The sequence below is a fragment of the Neopsephotus bourkii genome, unplaced genomic scaffold (assembly GCF_033783945.1).
Source record: "Neopsephotus bourkii isolate Nb327-2 ecotype Australia unplaced genomic scaffold, CSIRO-AGI_Nbou_v1 NB_1707, whole genome shotgun sequence".
NCBI lineage: Eukaryota > Metazoa > Chordata > Aves > Psittaciformes > Psittacidae > Neopsephotus > Neopsephotus bourkii.
In genome coordinates this window covers 1,154,733-1,170,797 of record NW_026902181.1, presented here as the reverse complement: position 1 = coordinate 1,170,797, position 16,065 = coordinate 1,154,733, and the positions used below count along the sequence as shown (strand labels likewise).

General features: G+C 42.3%; 1 protein-coding gene and 1 long non-coding RNA gene across 6 annotated transcripts in view; one reads left to right on the top strand and one right to left on the bottom strand.

Annotated features, from left to right (window-relative positions):
• PCNX4 (pecanex 4) overlaps positions 1-4,288 on the bottom strand; it is a 19,661-nt gene extending 15,373 nt beyond the window's left edge. For 4 of the 5 annotated variants that reach the window (XM_061376172.1, XM_061376174.1, XM_061376175.1 and 1 more), the window contains exon 1: positions 3,584-3,931. The gene's annotated coding sequence lies outside the window, so the exon portion shown is untranslated. Of the gene's footprint in view, positions 1-3,583; positions 3,932-4,091 lie in introns of those variants that run through there. The other variant, XM_061376173.1, reaches the window with a different exon arrangement.
• LOC133224616 (uncharacterized) lies at positions 3,558-16,065 on the top strand. The gene is made up of 3 exons (XR_009728901.1): positions 3,558-3,605; positions 13,421-13,567; positions 13,917-16,065. It is a non-coding gene; the product is annotated as an uncharacterized LOC133224616 (long non-coding RNA).

The following is a 16,065-nucleotide window of genomic DNA, read 5'->3' as shown; positions in this document are numbered from 1 at the left end:
AAAATGTGAGATCTAAGCATGACGGAAATGGTATGGAATAATGGGTGGATACTGTGCTGGGTTCAGCAGTAGCAGTCATTTCTCGCCTTCTTAGTAGCTGGTGCAGTGCTGTGTTTTTGACTTTCAGCCTGGGAACAGCACTGATAACACCGATGTTTTTAGTTGCTGCTCAGTAATGTTTACTCTGACCAAGGACTTTCTGAGTTTCATGCTTTTCCAGGGAGGAGGGGAAGCCAGGAGGAAGCAGAGACAGGACACCTGACCCAAACTAGCCAAAGATGTATTCCATATCACATCATGTTATGCCTGCTATATAACCTGTGGGCAGTTATCCAGAAGGATTACAACACTGCTGGGGTCAGGCTGGGTATCGGCTGGCAGGTGGTGAGCGGCTGTATTCTCTTCCCTTGTTACTTCCCTTATCATTATTACTAATGGTGGTAGCAGCAGTGGTTTGTGTTATACCTTAGTTACTGGACTGTTCTTATTTCAACCCGTGGGAGTTACATTCTTTCAATTCTCCTCCCCATCCCTCCAGGAGTGGGGAGAGGAAATGGGGGGAGTGAGCAAGCGGCTGCGTGGTTCTGTGTTGCTGGCTGGGCTTAAACCATGACAAAGTGCAAGAATACAGCCACACTGAGGTCCCTCTAAAAAGCAAAACCTTATGAAATAAACTAAAAACAAAACAAAATAAAAAAACCAAAATATTTGTAGAAACATTAAAAACCATTTTCCACATCAGCATTTTTACTGTCCTTACACAGCCTAGCTGCAGAACAGGATCTCACTGTACTAAGTATTACACAAAACATAAACAGTTTACTTTCCACTTCCTAAAACATATCAAATAAAAAAATAAACACAATACTGTGAGTTTTGGCAGAATTGGCATATATTCTTCTATATGTCAATGGACAAAGCTAAAAAAAGGGAAAAAAAAGATATGTGTAGCCATTTACAATGAATTATCAAATAGAAAGCAGATATGAATACTCATTTAGAGGATCAGGCAATGTAGAAATAATGAATATAAATGGCAACTATGATATTCAAATATAATTTTATTCTTCTAGTCACAAAAGTAAGAATCCATGAATGACAGGTAGAAACACTCAAGCTAAGAAACAGGGTGAAAAAACAGCAAAGAAATGCAGTGCTAAAGCACTCCAATAATAATTCTTAAAGAAAGGATTGGTTGGGATGCAGTAGATGTGCAAGTACTGAAATTCTGACTTTCTTCTACTGCTCCTGTATAATCTCATGAAGACATAATAGACGTAATTGCTGAGGTATTAAAAATGAAACATATGGCTGCCATGGAGCTTTGAAACTACTGTAATCCCTTCTTTCTAAAATACCAATTGCATTTAGGTGCTCCCAAGAACAACTTGGTCCTTACATTTAAGCAGGTATCAGTCACTTGACTAAAGGTAGACAGTGGTCATCACGGGACTAAATTAAAAACCAGCACAAGTATGAGATTAAGGGCCATTCATATGCTTTATCACAACTGGAAATTTGCATTCAGGGTCCACTAAGTCAATCCACCCCACCATGAAAGCAGGGCCCCACAGCCTTTGTAACGTCTCTCCTTGCAGGCTGTGAGTTTTCTATTTTCATTTTGGAATTCCATTCCATTTTGGAATTTTTACACACAGAATAATCAACATGCAATATTGAAAATACTGAAAGTTTTTGGTCATACTATTAAAAGCCACTGAAAGTTTCCTAAGAGAAAGAGAAGGCAGCTCAGTCTTAATGGAAAAGACACATGTTGACAATGGAGAGAGGAATTCATCACAGTCATCTCAGGAATCTGAAAATGTAACAGGGACACACCCAACTAAAACCAAATTTCAACTGCAATCAAAAAGAACAAACCCAGAACAATTCAGCCAATCTTGTTTAGAAAAAGAAACACTATTTAGACGGGTACATTAGGCATGAAAATAAGTTGCTGAGAAAGTTACATGAAGTAGAATATCTGTATGTGCGCAAATGCTCAAAGTCAAGTTTTAAAAGAAACAGACCCAATAGGTGCATAGCTTTTCTTGAAAAACAGTTTTCTGGCAGCTTTGTTTTTCTGATCTAGGAAGGACTATTTTGGTTTCAAGTTCTAGTCTGCATTTGTGTTTGTCAATTTATATTGCTAACAAAAAGTTAACAAAACATTCCCCTTACAGTTTCTGTGTAAACAATAGGCATTTTTGTGTGAGACACAAAAAGCTATGCATGTAAACAATACAGTTCTTCTTGGCTATGTTCCAAAGCAAGCCATAAAAAGAACTGTATGCATTTATAAATGAAAATCCCAAGACTGAAGTTCACAAACTATGGAAACAATATCCTCGACTATCCTGGCTTCCAAATAGCCAGGTAGCACATAAGGATGTCAGAGTGTCTCACTGTTCCTATGCAAAGCCCTAGCAACAAGACTGTACTTGGTGAGCATTTACAGGACCTGGCTTCAATACACATTCCTAACATACAGGCCTAGCCTGACTTTGACAACTTGCCTGGTTACCCAAACAATCCGCACAACAGTTTGTCAGCCCCAGCAGGGATCTGTGTGAGATACTATTGTAACAATGATGGCAAAAGGACTTAATACCATAACGTAATTTAGTAAGTTCCCCCTTGCAATATCCTCTATATGTCCTCATCACAAAAGGGAACAAAGCTAATCTTCCTCAAACTCATGCAGAAATTCACAGGAGGGCATGAATTTTTGTCCAAACAAACATCATCCCTCACATCCACTGCTGATGGATCAGCTCAGTGCAGTTTGGTTTTATTTCAAGGTGATTAGAAAACACATGTACAGCTCTCAGCCATCTAAGCTGCTGAAGCACATAAGGCTTAAAAATACTTACCTTGGTGGTCTTCAGGTCTTTTCATGCAACACTAAGCAACGGTTATAAACCACCTGCTAGCATAGGAGGGAGGAATGAACACTGTCCAGACAAACGCTGGTGCACTCCACTCCCACCTGCATGCCAGACATGCACCTCTACTCCACGGTTAAAGTTCAGAGGTGCTGCAGTTTGGCTCCCAACCCAGCAGCCAGATGGAGCAGGCTGAGGCCCCTCATGGCACAGATGCCATCCTCCAGGGATGCAAAGTTTTAGGCCAACACGCTCCACCCAGTTCTCGGAAGAGCATCCCACAACCACCTCTGGGAAGGGCAGCAGATCATCTCCTTCCCGAGACACCTTTGCACCTTGCCAGAGGGACTCCCACCGGAGCTACTGCGCTTCCCACCCAGGAAATCGAAGTAATCAACCAAGCACAGCCTCTGCAACTGTCAACCCCGCAAGGGAAGGCAGGCCACCGGCGGGCAACCCCGGGAGCGGGCAATGGCCAGACGGGACAGGCTGCCTCCCCCGACCGGCCCCCGGCTGTCCCCTCACCACCACCTCCCCACTTCGGGGAGGCCCTGCCGCCTCTGCCTGCTCCAGCGAAGGGCCCTGCGGCGCCCCGGCTCCTGCCGTCCCGGGCAGAAGCGAGTGCCTGCCCATTACGGCCACCGGCCGGGGCCAGCGAAAGGCAGCCGCAGTAGAGCCTCTGTGAGGCGGGCACCTACCTCTGGCCTGGGCTCGGAGCAGGTCAGGGGCTTTGCGGGGCTGGGGGCGATGAGAAACAGGGCTGGGCCTGCGGCGGGAGGAAGGACAACAGAACACTCCCCCTCCCGCCCCGGCTGTCCTGAGGGAGTATGAATGGCACAGGCCACAGCCGGACGCTCCTCCTCCACGGCCGTGCCCGTCCGCCGCGGCGCTGCTGTTGCGCTGGGGACTGCAGTGTGTGCGAAAAGGGAGGAGGCGGTGGCTAACGGCGGCAGTGAGGCCCGGTATTGCCGCGGTAGCCCTCTCCCCCGGCACCGCCCCCTCTTCTCTCGTCTCAGCCAGTGCCGCCATTTTGCCCGCCTGCGGCAGCCGGTGGCCAAGAGACTCGAGAAGAGTCCGCGCTGCCTGCGGGAAATGGCCCCGGCCCGCGGGGTGCTGGGCGCCCTCCGGGCGTCTCCTCGGCGGAGTCGGTGCAGGAGCTGCGAGCGGCCACAGGTCGAGGGCTGGCCGCTTTCTCGCTTCACTCACCCTCACGGCAGCCTGGTGCCCGAACCCGGCGGCCCCCCGCCGCCCTGCCCGCGCTTCCCTCAGCAGTGCGGGTTTTCACAGCTCGCCTTTCCACACGTAACCGTCGTCCTTCGGTTGTAAAATGAGGTGTGAGGCATTTCTCTCGCTGTGGCCAGCCAGCAGGTTCCCGAAGTGAAGAAAAGGGACGGGTGAATAAAATGGCTGTCAGCAGAGGCGCCAGCCGGACCTTGTGACTCCTGGGCCTCCTCCGTCCATTGGTCCGTGTTCCCCTTCCAGCAGGGCTGTTCTTGGGGTTTGATCCCTCTTCAGCTGACAAATTCCTCACCCAGCCGTCTTTGGTTTCTTCAAGGTTCCCAGTGTTCCTCGGAGAGGTGGAATGGATGTGTCAGTGGCTGGTTTCTTTCATCACTTCTTAGATCATTTTCGTAGGCTTCCCACGTTAGTGAAAGTGCAAAACCAACCAAATCTGTCTCTTTAATTATTACAACATTCAACATTAATATGCAGCATTCTAATATATTAAAACTTTTAGCACAAATACTCAACCCACAGCATTCTGATATGATACTAAAATACTCCTTGAATGTTAATGGTCTTTCCGTGTTTATATGTAGCTAATCCAACATGAGAACAATGGTTCTAGCCACAGGTATGGGAAAATGCATTCTCAGTTTTCTTGTAGGTTAAATAAACAAGCATTCGCTGGCAAATAGGGATGTAAATCCAAATACTGCAATACTGCTTACCCCTTCAGATTGCTCCCATTAAACATTGAGAATATTTAACAGTGAGCATGCTTAATATAATTCATGTCTAATAATACTAAAAGGTATAACTCACTGTATTCATTAGAATACCAGGGTGTGTATGTCTACCTTAATATCTGTGTTCCATCAATCGCCATATAAATTCTTACAAACAGTTATATTCATTTTAATGTGAATCCCTAATTTAACACACAGGCATATGCTTAGAATTGATGTAACACAGATAATAACCCTAATGAATACAACTGTAAAAATTTATATAGTGATTCACTGTAATCAGTTCGTACCAGAAGCAGCATAGCCTTTTTATAAGTCTGTTAATGTTTATTCTTCAGAAATAATAAAAAGGCAGTTAGATTGAGGTATCCAGTGGAAACACTACCAAAGAAAAATGCTGATTTACTGTTTTTTTTTTTAATGAAGCTCATTGGGGCAGCCTCCTGGAAGACAAATAATAAATATCTTAAAAAAACTCAAGCATGCGTTTCTTTTTTTTTTTTTTTTTAGGAACCTTGAGTTAAAATTTACTCACCTTGTCCTTTGAATGTATCTGTTGCAATCCCATTAAATTTAAAAGTTTATATGTCTCAGATATTGCAAGGTAAATAGTGTATCCTTACAATTCAGTAAAGGTCAGTAGCAGGTGTGTACTTTTTGATTGACAAGTTTGATCCTGTCCAAATTTACCAAGTCAGTTACAGTTTTGTAAAGATGATGATTCTTTTCTGGAATAGGTAAATCCTAAATGACAATGCTGGGGGGGGTGGGGGTGGAGGGGGGGGAAAGCATGCAGGAGATTTATTTCATTGCAAGCTCTGGCACTTGTATTTCAAAACTCAGAGGAGGCTTCTTACCTGTCCTCGTTTCCTGTGGTTCCGCTTTTGCTCAAAATAATAAATCTGAATTTCAGTCAGTGCAAACTCCGAGCTATTTACTGGAGAAGGGAGCATACTATTTTATTTCTCTTAAGAGTTCTGAGAATTTCCTTGGTTGCATAAAATAAGTTAAAACCTGCTAACGGAGTAAACTATTCTAGGTAAATTCTGCCAACCTCCAGGTCTCCTTGGCAGATGTATCGCACAGTGTGTGACTGCAAGTATGTGAAGTATCCCACTGAAATTAATAGAACTCCTCATGTCCTTAAAATTGTAATACACAAACTATTCGCACACCTGGGACTTGGCTTTTACCTTGCTTGGTTTTAGTCTGTGAAAGGGTTATTAGTCCACACTCTCCAAATAATAATTTGGCATGTCTCCACATTTTTAATGTTTACTTTGTTTAAAATGGTACATGCAGGAGCAAATATTTTTCTTACTGGCCTTTCTCATCTTAAAAGATAAACCAAAAAGTGATTTCTGTTATGGAATGCATCTTTGTGTACAGTTATAAGGATAGGAGAAATGGATTATTTTTCTTATTTGCTGATTATTAGTGAAGACAGAGCTTTTAGGAAATTATTCTTTTAAAGATAATTAGTGCTAGGTAAAAAAAAAGATTATTTCCAAATCAGATCATGGATGTTGGTTATTATCTTTTTTTTCTGGTGCCCAAAGTTATAATTATTGTCATATCAAGATCTATAGGCTTGCATTCCCAAAGCGATGTCAGAGTGAAATCTTGACTCCTCATTTTACTCAGTCTTTTTATTCTGCATCCTGTAGGGGACCCATCTGGTGTTTATCTGGGTAGCTGTCTGGAAAGCTGGGTACACTGGATGTGAGTTATCCATGACTACTTTCCTGTGGCTCCCTTGGAAGTAATGCCTTTCAACAATATGGCCTTAGGCTGGCAGGAAAACAGACTAAGGAGCTTGCTTCTTTCTGGATGACTTTATCCTTTTAGAATAAACTTCATGAAAAAGTACTCCTTTCCTACCTCTAAGTATACCTTGCTGAGGGCAAAGGCTTTTGATGTAATTTCTGAGCTACCATTCAGAGCTTAAGGGTAACAGTCATCCATGTAATGGGTTTTATCAACTGAAGTGTCAACCCCCATTCAGCTACCCTTCCTGTATGGGGGCTAAGCATATACTTCCAACTAATTTCAGAATTGATAACTTAGCCACTTACTATGACATTTAAAGCAATATTAAAGTATTTCTTATCAGTTTTGTGTATAATGTAGTTTTGATTTTAGGAGAACTGTATTCTTCCAATGTTGCTCCCAGTGGAGTATAAAGCAGTCTGAGTTTACAGGGTTCCTTTTAGTTTGCATAGGATATTCTTACAAAAAAGGAGCTGTGAGCTGAATTCTTTTTGTTGTTTTGTTTTTTTCTCCTTAAATTTAGTGCTGAAAAGGTCCTGATTAAGAAAGCAATCTAGTCAAAATTTTTGTTTTGGGAAAGAATCACTTGCCTTGGAAGTCTGTTTGAATTGCTGTGTCTTGGGAATTTATCACTGATCTGAGGAGAAAGGGACAGAGAAAGAATTACATACTGCAAATTTGTTTACTACTAGAATCAAAAGTGACAACCCAGAATTGACTATGGGATATTCTGCATCTTTAGTCTGACAGGGTGCAACAGTCCTGTGGCCATACAGACTTCACAGTTGTCATTCATACCACAGTCCGAGGCCTCATGGATGTTGTGGTTATAAATGGAGACAGATCGTGTTCAGGACACCCCACTCCAGCAACAACCTTTTACACAACTTTTTACTGCTGGAGCTGAAGGACCTTAGCAGTCCTTGAGCACTTCACCCAATTAAGAATGGTCATATGCTCTCCTGTTAGTTGTTAAAGAGTAGGTTTAGATCACCACTGTTCGGCATCCAACTTTGCAATGACTTAAAGTATTCTTGACCCTCAGAATTAATACAGAGATCTAAGTGAGACATCTGGGCTTTGTGCAGGTTTGGGAACAGAGTGAAATAGGTGTCTCTGTAAGACAGTTCGATGCTCTTTAAATAGCTGCTGTTAGCTGCTAGGAAACATTGCTCCAGGAGCTGATCTGAGCTGCTGTCTTAGTGCATCTGAATTGTGGTTGTGCATAAAATGCCTTGAATCCCTTGGGGAAGTGATACTCTGGACAGGGCTGGTACCTGCTTAAGAAGGACTAAAAGGCAGTGGTGTGGTGCCAGGGACTGCCTTTAGTGAAGTAGGCAGGTGGCTGCCCACCCCAAAAGGAAGGAGGCTAAGGATCTTCTAAGTCTGAAAGAGTCCAACTCAGTGTGCCATTCCGTAGATGTCATAACCATGAGCCTACAAACAAGGCTATGGAAGAACTTCTAGCTGCTATTATCTGCTATTCTAGTAAAATCAGACTAGAGAGTGAGCCTGATCCCATCACCCAAGGATGAGCATTTCCCTTGTGTGCCTGGCTGAAAGTATTAGTCATTACCTGTTGCTTCTAATTATGTCTTCAAAAAAGCAGAGCAGTGAGGGAAGATCTCAGCGTGCAGATACTCACGTGAAATTCCCACAATATTGTGGAGTTCAGCTATGGCGTCTTGGTATATACCAGAATTATCAGTTGCTTGTACAGCATTATAGGTTAGATCTGCTGATAAATCTCCCACACAGGGAAGAGATTCACTGCCAGCCATCAAAGTGCTTCCCCAGAGCAGAGCTGGCCTTTCAGCGCTCTTGGGTGGCAACACTGAAAAGTCAGCTTAGACAGGAGAGGTGCGTTTGGGGTGAACTGGTTGCTTTTGAGAAGAGCTTGAGAGCATGCTTCTGTTTAAGCCTGTCCAGCACTTTCCTAAGTAGTAAACCAGTAAGTATATATAGATGCAGATGGTAAAATACTGTTCTGTGCTGGTGCTCAGCACACTGCAGTACTGTTAATTAAGCTTTGTTAGTTTGATGTCCAGTTTTTCTGACATAGGTTTTTTGATTTGCAGAATTCTAAAAGCCTGCCTTTTTTATTTTTAAGTGCAAGTACATTTTAAAAAGATTTTCAAAATTTCTTTATGTCCAGCTTCTCTAATAAGATTGGACAGATTCTCACAGTTTCTGTTGCTAATATGATTCCTGGCAAATAGAGCAGAAGGTTCAGGAGAACAAAAGAAATGATCTAATTTTAGTAATGGTGCAGACTGAGTCTGTCATTTTTCTCACTGTTATCCGCCTACCCTTTCTGAATGTCAGAACCTCTCCCAGCACTGCCTCTTTTCAGTTTGAATTGAATTCTTGTTCTTCCTCAAGGACTGGGCATGATGAATTTTTAGATACTCCTCTGAACAGAAAATGGAGTATTTGAGCAGCTTATCAGTGAAATTCTGACTTGTCACAGGTAATTTGCTAAGAATGAACCACTTCTAGTGAAGTTGTTTTTGCAAATTAGAAGACCTTATACCTGAAACTTCACTTAATATGTATGTCCAATTTCTATTACCCATTTTAAATCTTAAACTGAAGCTTGAGTCTTTTACCATATAAAGACAGTAAAGAAATTTAGTTTCTGAAAGATAGAGGTTGCATTTAGTGTAGTAGGTCTGCTCAGCTAGGAAGGTGCTCAGACTTCTCTCCAGTGAAGTTCTTCAGCCTGTGCATAATTGAAGTATGAGAATTAATATAAAACGTATTCTTTCAAAGGCAATGGAAATACTAACATGTTTAAAATTGAATATATGCTTACAAACTTTGCTAGGTTTGGATCTCGGGGGGATTGTTCTATTGAGCAACAATTTAGTCAACCTTTATTCTTGTGCTCTTGTTTTGGATGTGAGAAATAAACAGGCTGTATTTGCAGCTTGGAGGAAGAAAATTACAGACATCTGATGTGCGGAACTGGATAAGAAAACAAAGTGTAAAGAATAACATGGTTTGAAGTGAAAATTGCTTGAGCAGTAACAAAATGCAGAGGACAGCCTTTCTTGGATGTTAATTTGTCGTGTGTACAGCAAAAATACTGTTGTGGTTAGAAATAAATTACAATTCAACATTGAGAGACATAATATATGTTGAGGAGTTGTATCTATGTTGTTTTTTTCTGAAGTCATTAGGCCTGAAAAAATGAAAGTTAAAATGTATTCCAGGAACTGAAGCTTACAAAAGCCCTCTGCCAAATAGGCAAGGTTTGTAATAAAATCTCCCTTATCTTGACCAAGCAGCTCATCATTTAACCAGGAAATGGAAGGGAAGGACCATTCTCTCTCCATTCCTGTTTCCCCTGCATGAAGAGGTTTGGATGCTTCCATGCTGAGGCTCAGCTGAACGCACTGTCCCGTACTAGCCTGAGGGGCTGGATGCAGCAAGTTGAGTGGTGGTGGGGAATGCATTGTACCATGCAGTGTGAACAAGAGTCAACTGCCCCCTTTCATCCTCTCCATCTCCCGCCACCGTAAATACATACATAGGTGCCAACCTACCCCTTCCCAGCAGTGCTCAGTCTTGCTTATGCCTTACCTTCTTGTTCTTGTTACCTGGCCATTGTTCTCCTTCCACCTGCAGCCATGGAATAGCAAAGTGATTAAATGAATGTTCATGAAATGCTGCTTTACAGGCGGAAGAATAGAAATGGACCAGAGGATCTGGGGGTATGGAGACTTTTCCCCAGAGTAGGGGAAAATCAGCTTTCCGAGGTCTCACTGTTGGATGTTCATAGCTCTTGTTTGTCACAGGATGATTTTCTGGCTGGTCTAAGGCATCCGCACCCCTTCTGGTGTGCCTGTGGCACAGGTTCAGTCACCATTTCAGCCAGCCTCTCCACTGCTAATAACAGCTCTTACTGGGGTGCTAATACTGTGGTAGTGTGGTAATGATGTCTGTGTTCTTGAGGCACTTTTAGAAGTCTGGCATATAGCCCACGGCTGGAGCTCAGATTCTGCAACAATAATGTTTATGTTGGCAGGCCTTCAAGCAGAAACTCACATTCACTCCAGCTGGCTGGTGTGATTCTAGCAATCAATTCAGCTTTTCCAGTGGCAAGAGTTTGTTGATACAGCTTGTTGCTCTTCCTGTGGCAAAACACATCAATAACTTGGGAAGAGAACTAGTTAGGCAGTCACAGAATCACAGAAGCTTTGAGGTTGGAAGGGACCTTTGGAGGCCATGTGGTCCACGCCCTGCTTAGAGCAGGGTCAGCTACAGCAGGTTGCTGAGGGCTATGTCCTGCCAGATTTTGAATATCTCCAAGGATGGAGACTGACATTCTGGGCAACCTGTTCCAGTGTTAGACCTTATACCCACTAAAAACTTCATACGTTTGAATGGAGTTTCCTGTTTCAATGCATATCCATTGCCTCTTGTTCTCTCACTGGGCTCTACTTAGAAGAGTCTGGCTCTATCTTCTTACTCATTCGCATCAGGTGTTTATATATATTGATAAGATTCTCCTGAGCTTCTTCACACTAAACAGTCCCAGCTCTTTCTCATACGAGAGATTATCCAGTCCCTTAACTCTCATCCTGGCCCTTTGCCAGATGCATTCCAGTGTGTCCATATCTCTTCTATACTGGAGAGCCCAGGACTGGATTGAACACTGCAGATGGGACCACACCAGTGCTAAAGAGTGGAGAAGGGTCACTTCCCTTGACCTGCTGAAGAACCATTGGCCTTCTTTGCTGCAAGGTCAGCTTGCTGGTTCATGGTCAGCTTGGGATCCCCTAAGACTCCCAGGGCTTTTCTTGCAAAGCTGTTTTCCAACTGGTCATTCTCAGCCTTTGCTGGTACTTGGAGTTATTCATCCCTCAGTGCAGGACTTGGCAATTGTCTTGGTTGAACTTGGTGAGATTTGTTGTGAGCTTTTATAAAGAACTACCCAGGGTAGAGCTGGAGTGATGGAGATTTAAATCCCTGAGGTTCTCACAAGATCCACATATTGTTAGTTGCCTTATTTTTTAACTTATGGTCCTCATATCTGTAAGAACCTGTCATCAGGATTTTACCATCATCAGGATATCATCATCGTGAGCTCTGGAGGCTGTCAGAAATCTGAGATGGGGACAAAAGCAATCCATACAATGGTGAGCTTTGTAAGCCTATGCAGAAGAAAGGCACTGCAGTTATTTAATTCTCCGTGTTGTAATCTGAGTCCTAAAATTTTGTTTAAATGATAGCAAGTTTGCCCCAAAATAAATGTGTGTAAGTGGAATCCTCTTGGTTATGAATGAACCACTTATTTTCTGTATATTTATATAACTGAAATTCATAGTTTCCTCTGTATACTGTGTTTTTTTCTGGAAGGTTGTTCTTTCCAACAACAAGGCCTTACCGCCTCTGCCCTCAGCTCACCCATGGTGAGGAATTAGTGTCCATGTGGTTTCCTGAGTGTACAAAATATGCTGGCTGTGAAATGTCACTGACTGGAATCACCAGAAGACTGAAAAATGGTCAGGATTTATAAATTTTTTTCTTTGCCTTTACATGTTGTCCGTTATTTTGGGGGCAGAGGGACCTAAAGCCTCACAGAGCAGTCTGGTAGAACTTCCAGTTTCTTCCTTTGCTTTTGCCATTCACATAGGACAGTTATAAATTCACGATGTGAATGTATGCCCAACTGTGAAGATTTGTTACTTCAGGCCCTACCTTGAATCTAGACTTTCAAGTCTACAATGGATGGCTCAGACAGTGCATTAAGGACATCAGGAGCATAATTCTGGTTTCTGGGGAGTCAGTAATGAATATGTTTTTATGCTTTTGTGTTGGAGGCAGCTTGTATTTTCAGCCTGTTTGGAAGTCAGAAGTACCCAGGTCTGTTCTTTTATCCACACTGAGGTATCTAAGCACATTGAAAACCCTCTACCTCCCTTTCTTTACCCAAATTCACTGACTAATTTTTAACAGATAAAGATAACCTACTTACTTTTAATTTACTACTTTGGTTTGAGATTGCTTTGGCTTCCTTCAGGTTTTATGCTGCAAATTCAACAATAGCACCAAAATTCGATTTCACAAGCAGATACGCAACTAGAATATCAACATTATTAAGACAATATAGCAAAGAAAGGAAGTAGAAATGTTGCTAAAGTTCATTTTGGATATTTATAGTTAATCTGCTCACTTCTGCAGGTCATGGGATAGGGTCTTCATAGCATTTTAGTATGAATCTATTTGGGTGCACAGAGGTCTGGACTGCAGATATTAACCCCTCAGCTCCATTCCTTGCATGACCGGCTGTAGCTGAGTGCCTTGCCTGGGACAGCCTCGCTGTCTGCATGTCCTGCAAGTGCAGTGCCCTGCACCTTTCCACTGGGATGCTTTGAATCAGAGGGTGAAATAATGGCCTTGTGTTTCAGTTACCAGACTGATATGCTTCCAGGAGAAAAAAGTGGACATTTCTTTAAACAAACGGGGTTTCATTAAACCTTCATTAAAACTGGTAACTTAAGCTTTCCCTGGAAATTAGGTACTGTCAGGGTAAGTTGGTTGGATACCAGGTGGTAGGAGGGAAAACATAATTATTAAAAAAAGCATAACCCAAATCCTGCTTTGTAAACAGTGTTCATTTCTTGTAAGTAGGTCAGAGTTGCTGCAGAAAATGTGGTAGTCATACTAAATGGGCTCTGGTTTGCTTAATAAATCCTGTTAACATTTTAGACCTTTTTTTCCCTTTTTAAAATTTCGATTTTGAAGTCAGATGATTCATGATAATATGTTTTTCCTTTTGCAGTTAAGATGCTGGGCAGCAGCTTTTGGAAGCCGTGGTAGTGAGTCCAGGTCTTCAGGTCTCTGAAGGAAGCACCCATGAACCAGTCCCTGGGATTAAGGAGGAAGCAGAGGTTTTAATGAAGCAGACTCCATTCTTTGGAGGGGTGACGGGAGGTAAGGGAAGCTCCTGTTGCTTATGTGATTATTGCTAATTACTGTAATTGAACATCCTCATGACCCAAAATATTTGGTGCCTGAGGTAAAGCTTGATTGCTTCTGTCCTTCTTTCAACTGTCTCTTGGTGCCCTCTCGAGGTAGGAGAGCAGCCAGTTTTATTTGCTATTTTACAGCAGCTGAAACACAAACTGGAAACACAGACCTTGGTGAAGAAGCTGAGAAATTGAAATTGCTGTTTGCTTTAAAAAAAAAAAAAAAAAAGGAAATTTGCTGTAAATCATGCAAAATCAGATTGAGATTTTTTTATTCCCATTTGAAAAAAGTACATGAATCTCTTTGTGTCCAGCTTTTCTCTGAGATCAAGCACTAGAGAAGACACAAAAAGTGTACTTCATAGTGCCTGAGGCCACAAAGGTGCATATCACTGCACTGTGAACAACAGATCATCACAAGGTCAAAGAAGGAAGGAAGCAGATTTCCCACAAAATGCTCTTATGGCTTTGACACTGAGCACAGAATGCATCAAGAAATGCTGACATGTTTGGAAAACTAAAATGGATTAGGAAACCATGACATATTAGAAAGGCAAACCTTTGGGCTCAGGTCACCTAGAGGATATTGTGCTTGTGGGGAAAGTCTGTGAGTGAAGTGCCTGTCCCTCCTGTTCGAGGAAGCCAGGTGCTTTGAATGTGATCACCACCTTAACTGTGAAAGACTGCAAACTGTAGGTTTCTCTTTAAAAGTGACTATGAAGTGTTTGGTCTTGAAATATCTCTTGCCAGGTGACAGCAGATTTTCCTTCCAAAATGCCTTACCTTAAATTCGTCAAGGAGCAAGGATTGGCAATACTGTGGGTACTCAAGAGTCAGTGGGATAGGGTTGATGCTGAGTGTTTGGGGCAAGAGCATCCTGTCTGAGAGATGAGCACGCCGTGGGTGCACAATTATTTATGAGTAGTTTCCCTTACTGCTGAGCAGGATATATTTAATCTCACCGTGCAGCCCCTGCGTTCACCTTTTCACAGGATCTTGAGTTGCTCCAGGCTCTTCCTGTCTGATCCCATTCAATGCTGGTATGGGGGTTTCAGGAGTATAGACACGGAGGAAATTACTGTCTGTATTTTGTTAAAGTATGTGTCCTTTAAGACCTCCTGCTCTTTCCAGGTTCCCAAACAGCAGCTATCACTGTGAAATCTGCTATGCCCCTTTGACCAAAAATTTTGTTTGTTTGTTTACAGTATAACCTTCAGACTAGATGAACACAGAGTGCTTGATCTGGACTTAGTCTGAGAATGAGCGGAGGCTGTGGCACCCTGTGGAGATACCACAGACTGCGCACATTCAAGGCCCACCAATGTGGTGGGGTAATGAATGCAACTCTGCTTGGCTAAGTGAGTGGTGTGACACCTTTTCTCCTCCTGATAGCACAACAGCTGTGATTTTCGGAGGCATCTGAACCAGTTGGCATCTGGGGAGCAAGATTTTCTCAATGGAAGGTTTTGTTCTGCTCTGATTTTCCTCTGCTGCTCTTACATACCATGGACTTTGTGAGCTAGTCACAACAGCCCCTCCTCCATCCCATCTTTTACATTCAGTTTTTAGAGTTTGGAAGGCTTTTAATGTGTTGATTTTGTGTCCAAATTGGATACATTGTAAAAGTTTTTTTTAAATATTTCTGCTTTTCATAGAAAACTTTTGATGGGGATAGTTGGAAATAAATGTAAACAAATGCTGAACAACATGCTGCATCTGCAGGCATAAATCCGCTCCACAGACCTGCAAATTGAAGTCTCAAAGCTCCTGTTCTGTTGAAAGGAGGAACACGGGCTTAACAAGGGGTAAGATGTTAATAAAATCTTTGTTCACTGTTACAATAAGGAATAGCTAAACGTGGTTTGGGGTTTCTGCCAAGTTAACCCTGACCTATGCCCATTCTCACAAGTACTGCTAAGAAAACCCTTAACCCTTATTAAAGATAAAGAATGAAAAACAGTTAATACTTTTAATTTTGAATGCTGTATTTAAAGCAGAAGTTTTTATTTTAAAAACATTCCTTATTCCCTTTGCCTGTTGCTAGACCAGGGGCTTTAAAGAAAAGACACATTTTATGTGGCATTAACTTTGTGAGTAAAACCCAATTGTCTTAGATGGTTTGAAACTAGCCCTGCCCTTAATATTATTGGAGTCCTATTTTTGTTAAGATGAAAGTGCAGATGTTCTGAGTCCCCCTAAACAATGCTTAACCCAGCTTATTTGACTGTTTCCTTCCCTGCAGTCTGTTAGACTCTGCCCATCTATGGTCTCTTCCTTGTTGTTGGTAGCTACTTGGGGCAGGAACAATGTGCATGGAAGATTTAGATCCATGACTGAGCAGAATTGCTGTGGTAATTGGAATAATAACAACAAAAATAATAACAACATGGAAAAGTAAGACAACATTCAGTCAACATTTCAACTTTTTATTTCTTCAATGAATAAAGGCAAAAGAGAGACAGC